This window comes from Camelus ferus, chromosome 13 (genome assembly GCF_009834535.1).
Source record: "Camelus ferus isolate YT-003-E chromosome 13, BCGSAC_Cfer_1.0, whole genome shotgun sequence".
NCBI classification, from domain to species: domain Eukaryota; kingdom Metazoa; phylum Chordata; class Mammalia; order Artiodactyla; family Camelidae; genus Camelus; species Camelus ferus.
Window position 1 is genome coordinate 13,872,503 of NC_045708.1, and position 6,000 is coordinate 13,878,502.

Consider the following 6,000-nt stretch of genomic DNA (forward strand, 5'->3'; position numbering starts at 1 on the left):
GTTTTGGAATACATGTCACCTTTCTGCCCAGTAGCCAGTTCTGCAGACATCATGGAATCCTGGACATCAGCCATCTAAAGTCCACAAATAATTAGCAAATCGTACCCTGGGGCTGTATGAGTGTGTCTGTTCTCAAAGGAATGGCTTTTTTGTAAATGGTAGCTACTGTCCTCTTACAGGCTTTTAGCTCATAAAAACTGTCAAAACTGATGATGTGACAAAATTATAACGTGTCCGCTCTACTGTTCTCAAAGCCGATACTTGCCTTTCAAATGAGTGGTTCAGTGATCTGTTTGCCTCAGTGTGGTTAATCTGTCTTGGTTTGGGTTCTCCCTCAGGTGACCAGAAGTCTCCCAGTTGCCTGGGGTAGAGGAGGGGGTGCTCCCAGGATGTGAGACTTAAGAGTTTTAAAACTGGGACAATCCCAGGAAAATCGGGACTAGTTGGTCACAGTAGTTCCCCAGAAGCAAGCCTGAGATAAGTATTCAGTGCAAACAGTGTATTCATGTCATTCTAGGAAACACAATAGGCAAGCCAAGAATTGAATTAGCTACACAGACACCCACAGAGGGCATGTTACTAACCAGGTAACTACAAGGGGCGTGGAACTTCGTTCCCCTGGGGAACTCTAAAAACAAGAGTAGAAACACATCTCAGAGCTCACAGGGAAGGAATAGGGTGTATGTGCACCAGCTCCACTCAGCCACTGGCTGAGCGTCCCTCCCAGGGGCACTAATTCCTTGGCATTTCTGGCTGGCCATGGGTGCACCAGCCGAGCTGACTTCTGCAGCTAGAGAAAGCCACCTAACAGAGGACAGGTGCTGGCAGGTGTCCAGCTCGTGTGCACTGAACTGAGATGAGCTGAGGGGATACGGCCAGGCACCGCCAGCACCTGCTACAGCATCTCTGCAGAGCCGCTTTCCACATTTCAGATTTTTCTCCAAAGCAATTAGTGGTCCCACAAAAATACATTTATTTGAAAATCATCCCCGGCTACCATTTTGTCTTAGAATCTGCACAGACTGACCCCCCAAAATTAAACATAAGACTCATTGGGAAATCTTTTAGCAGCCTGCCTTGTTTCCTTAAAATCAATCTTCCTTTTGCAGTGCTCATGGGGAAGAGTTGACCAAAATAGGAATTCCCAAGAGGCCAAAACCATCCCCTCAACGTGCTAACAGCCCCTAATGGAAACAATTCTAGGAGCTGACAGGCTGAGATTAAATGGGCAATAGAAATACTGTTCACAGGCGACCCATATGGCTGATTTTCAGCTGGTAATGGCTTTCACTAAGACAGACAACCCCTTCCTCTGACCCCCACCACAGCTCTAGGCTGCTGGGGGGAACTGAAGTCCCCTTAGCACATGAGCTGGGCACTCGCTCCACCTTTGTAAGGAACTTGCAACCTACTGCTTTGTCCTCTTCTCCCATTGTGCATCCTGCAAAAGCCCAGGGCGGCGGGGGGGGGGGTACACACACACACGCACACACGTGCATCCTGCTGGGATGGCAATAGGGCCTCCTCACCCCTCTCGCCATGAAAAACACACTCAGGAAAGCAGGAACTCAGGCTCTCCCCAGGAACTCTGTAAAAGGACAGAATAAAGTGAGCTCAGTGGTTCAGGTCTCTGAGCTTCCTGGGTCTTCTTTCCCTTCCAAGGCACTGCTGGCCCCCTGGGAAACCTGAGCTTCCTTACGCTCAATTAATCTTTATCCAGGTCTGAAAAGGGGAGAAAATACTAAGTTGAGTCCCGGCCTAGCTCTGCCAAGCTCTCTCGTTCAGCCATCCAGCAGCAGTTGCCCTCATTCCCATCTGAACGTCACCTACAATATCCCAGTCACCAGTCTCTCCTGGAAGCATCCAGACCACGCACCCAAAGTCCAGCCACCCCAGATGCCAGGTTGGTGGAAGAAAGGGACACATGTCATCTACCATATAGAGGGACATAGGTAATCTGCCGGGGGCGGGGGCGGTCCTCCCATGCCCGGGGTGGAGGAGGGGTCCTGGAAACTCAGGGTGGTGGCCACCCCAGCTCCTGATGAGCCCCCAATAAGATCTAGGGGAAGTTATCTATGATGGCTCTCACAGTCACCCCAAGCGGAACTATCCTCCCTCTACACTACTCTTAAGCTCCAAGATCCTCCAGGTTGCAGATATGGACCCTCCCAGACACTGACCTCCAGACACTGCCCATCATTCATTCCTGGGTTCAAAATGTCTTCCACCAAGCAGGAAACCAGGCTGCTTGTACAAAAGCCTTGGCACGCAGAGCCTGTTCTGACACTGTCCAGCAGAGGGCGCTGTGGGCATGCACTGCCTTCCAGACCCAGGGCCTGCAGAAAAGAGGAGCAGCAGGAATGAAGGGAGGCTTTAGAAGCTATTCCTGTCCCCGTCAACAGTCTTTTTTTCTCCTAAAAATGGGTGATTCGTGATGGCTAGGAAGCCCACTGAAAGGCTGTGCTGGTTACATATTCACCAGTGTATCCAGACACCAGGCCAGCTCACCTGGGATGGGAAAGGAGAGGTGATGGCTTGGTCCCTCCCTGCTCTGCCCACTCCTCCTTCTCCCCACCATATAGAACCCCCTCCTTCCCCAAACTCAGTGTAAACCCACTTCTTTCAAGAAGCCTCCCCAAGCCTCCCAGCAGCAGCTCCTTATGGGATATTTTGTCAGCGTCCATACGGGTGTTGAGCCTCCCCCATCAGACTGGAAGTTCCCAGTCACACTTGGAGGTCTCTCCCAGGACAGGGGCTGTGTCCCCACACCAGACTGGAGGCTCCGCAAGGGCACAGATCTTATCTCCTCCATCAGACCAGGCGTTTCCCCAAATAGGGCTCCGTGTCCTCCACCAGACCACGCACTCTCTGAGGTAACTCTGGTGTCGCTCCTGTAGCACCTGTTTTAGGGCTATGTTCACAGACAGTGATCAGAGGTGGCTCTCCTCCCACTCCCCAAGGCAGGGATCTGAGATACCCCCAAGTTCCACGAGCTTTGCACATTGGGCAAGAGAAAGACAGGATTTGATCAGGCAAAAGATCACCACTTTGGGACGGAAGAACAGAAACTGGGCAGGTGAGATTTGTAAGGGACTGAAGACACCAGACCCCCTTGTCTGCACCACATCTCTGCCCCTCCTCCTGCAGGGCCTCTGCTCCGTCTGCACTGTCACCCAAGAGGTGGCCCTCACCCCTGAGTGTCACAACCAAGGTTCATTCATTCAAGAACGATCAATTGTGTTGCCTACGAAATGTTGGCCCTGCTCTAGACTGAGGATACAGCAGTGAACAGAACGAAGTCCCTGCCTCTATCAGCTTGCTCAGGCTGCCACGACAGAGGACCACAGACCTGGAGCTACAACAACTGAAATGTATCGTCCCACAGTTACGGAGGCTAGAAGTCCAACATCAAGGTGTCAGCAGTGTTGATTCCCTCTGAGGGCCGAGGGAAGGATCTGTTCCAGGCCTCTCTCCCAGCTTCTGGGAGTGCCATGGCTTGTGGTATCATAACCCACATTCTCATGTGGCATCCGCCCCCTGTATGTGACTGCCTCCAAATTTCCTCTTATAAGGATCAGGGCCCACCTAATAACCTCATTTAAACTTGATTACCTCTGTAAAGAGCCTATCTCCAAATATGGTCACATTCTGAGATACCAAGGGTCAGGAATTAAACATATGAATACTTTTTTGGCGGGGGAGACTCACTTAAATCCGTAACACTGCACTCATGGGGCTGATGTTCTTGTGGAAAGAGACACAAGAAACACAAAATCAAACAAACATATATTAGGGTAAAAGGTGAGGCAGAAAAATGCTGCAGTACTAGGGGGAAGCGAACAACAGGGTAGAAAGGGTGCCATCCATCCCGGGGCAGTTAGAGAGGACTTCCTGAGAAGGTGACATAGGAGCAGAGACAGCGTTTGAGTGCTCCCAAGCAAGCCATTCATATCTCTGCCACGTTTTCTCTGCTTATGATGGATGTTTCTTCCCCCTTACCTGCTCCTTCTCCTGCCCCAAGGAGGAGAAGCAGCAGATGGGCCCTGGCCTGGAACCCAGGTCCCAGCTGCTCCTATTGTGGGCAGTCCTGAGATGTCAGAGCTGGAAAGGGTGCTTAGGAACCTCCAAATGTCCACCCTATCCCCACTTTACAGATGGAGACACTGAGGCCCAGGGAGGCATAGGGCCTGGACCAAGGTCATTCAGTCCCCCAAACCTGCTCCTGTTGGGTCTAAAGATCCCATTTTGCAGCTACTCTAAGATAATGTCTTTAGAAAGGCCCCTGGGAAATATGTGTGTGCAGGTGAGGACTAGAGACAGGTGACTGGGGAAGTCGGGTCCTAGGGCAGCAGAGAGCACTGGGTGAGACGGGGTGGAAAGAAGGCTGGGGTGCACAGAAAACAAATCTTGCCCCCTTCCCCATTCTGTAGTAAAACCTAGACCCCCCGATGCTAAAATGAGATGGGGGAGGGGCCACCCACACCTCCCAACAATTATTCAGTGAAGGCAGAGGTCATTTCGGGTATGTAGACTATGTACCCCTAGATAAGTCCCTCCCTCACTCTGGGCCTCAGTTTCCCCATTTGTGTGGTGGACTGTATAATTCCCAAGGTTCCCTCCACCTCTGAGGCTGCTGAGTTTAACATCTTGATTTCAGACTCCAGAACATTCCAGGATGAAAGGGTGGTGGGGACTGTCCCCATCCCACTCCCAGCCTCCATGAGGTTGTGCCAGCTGTCCTGGAGACAGGAAGTCTTCCCCTGGGCCATAAGGCTCCCAGCATTCAGGTGGCAGAGTCCAGCATGGCCACATCTGGGCCAGGGTTGGGGAAATGAGCTTTGGGAGCCTGGGGAACGTGCCGGGCACACAGCAAGCCCTGAGCCTCCAGCAACAACCAACCAGGAAAATCGATCGGATTCAGTTCCAGAAAGCTCCGCAGCCACCACAACAGCGTCCCTCAGGCCAGGGGCCTGATAAAATTATAGCCACCATCAGAGATTTCGCCCCAGGTGGTGGGAAAAGCATGAGCTTCTGCACTGGCCTCTCCCCTCAGCCTCTGCCTGTCACTAGCTGTGGGAGTCCCTTCACCTCTCAGAGCCCCTGTTTGCCCACCTGGAAAATCACCTGCCTCAGTGGTGTTCACAGGGAGAAATGCACTTGGCCCACTGCAGCTCAGAAGAGGACCCAAGAGGCCTCTGCACAGCTGCTTTAAATCAGCCTTCATTGGTGGCAGGGGCCGGGGTAGGGCACAGTACCCTGGGTTTTATTAAACTGCAATTCCCATCTGGGAGAGAATTTTCAGGGTAACAACAACCATGCCTGGGAGCTGGCACTGTACTCACGGTACCAGTGATAAAATTAAATGACTAAATGTTCTCAAGTTAGGCCCCCCTCTCAATGAAGACAGCTGCCTGGGACAGGGCTGTGCTAATACAGGGAGGGGGTGATTCCAGGCAAGAAAGAGGTGCGCCTCCACCTGGCAGAAGGCAGAAGCCAGCCCGGCAGCGCCCCTGTCCTGGCTGCCTCTCCAGCCTCCATCCCGCGCCTGTTTCTGCCCAGCTGTATTTTCTGCCCCTCTTTTTCCCAATCTCACCCACTCCTGTCTCTGTCTCCTCTCTCCAGGGGAGCCAGCCGGGGTCTCTCTCAGTCTGTTTTCCGGGCTCCCCTCCGCGCTCCGCCTAGCCCTGTCCCCCGCCCCCGCGCGCCCAGCCTTCAAACTTAGTGAAGCCACATCTGTCCTTAACCCAAAATCCTGCCAATTAAACCGCTCCCTCCGGCTTCAGCGGCTGCTGCTGACGTCGGGAAAACCAGGCGAGGCGAGGCCGCCGCCCACGCCCGGTGGGGTGGGGTGGGGGAGGCGACGGCCCCCTCCCGGGGCCTCGCGATCGTCATTCTGTCCGCCCACAGCCAGGCGAGCAAGCGAGCCACGCGAGGCCCAAGCTCAGCCGGTTCGAACCTCACCGCCACCCGGCCTCGCGCTCAGAGTCCCCCACCTGCTCT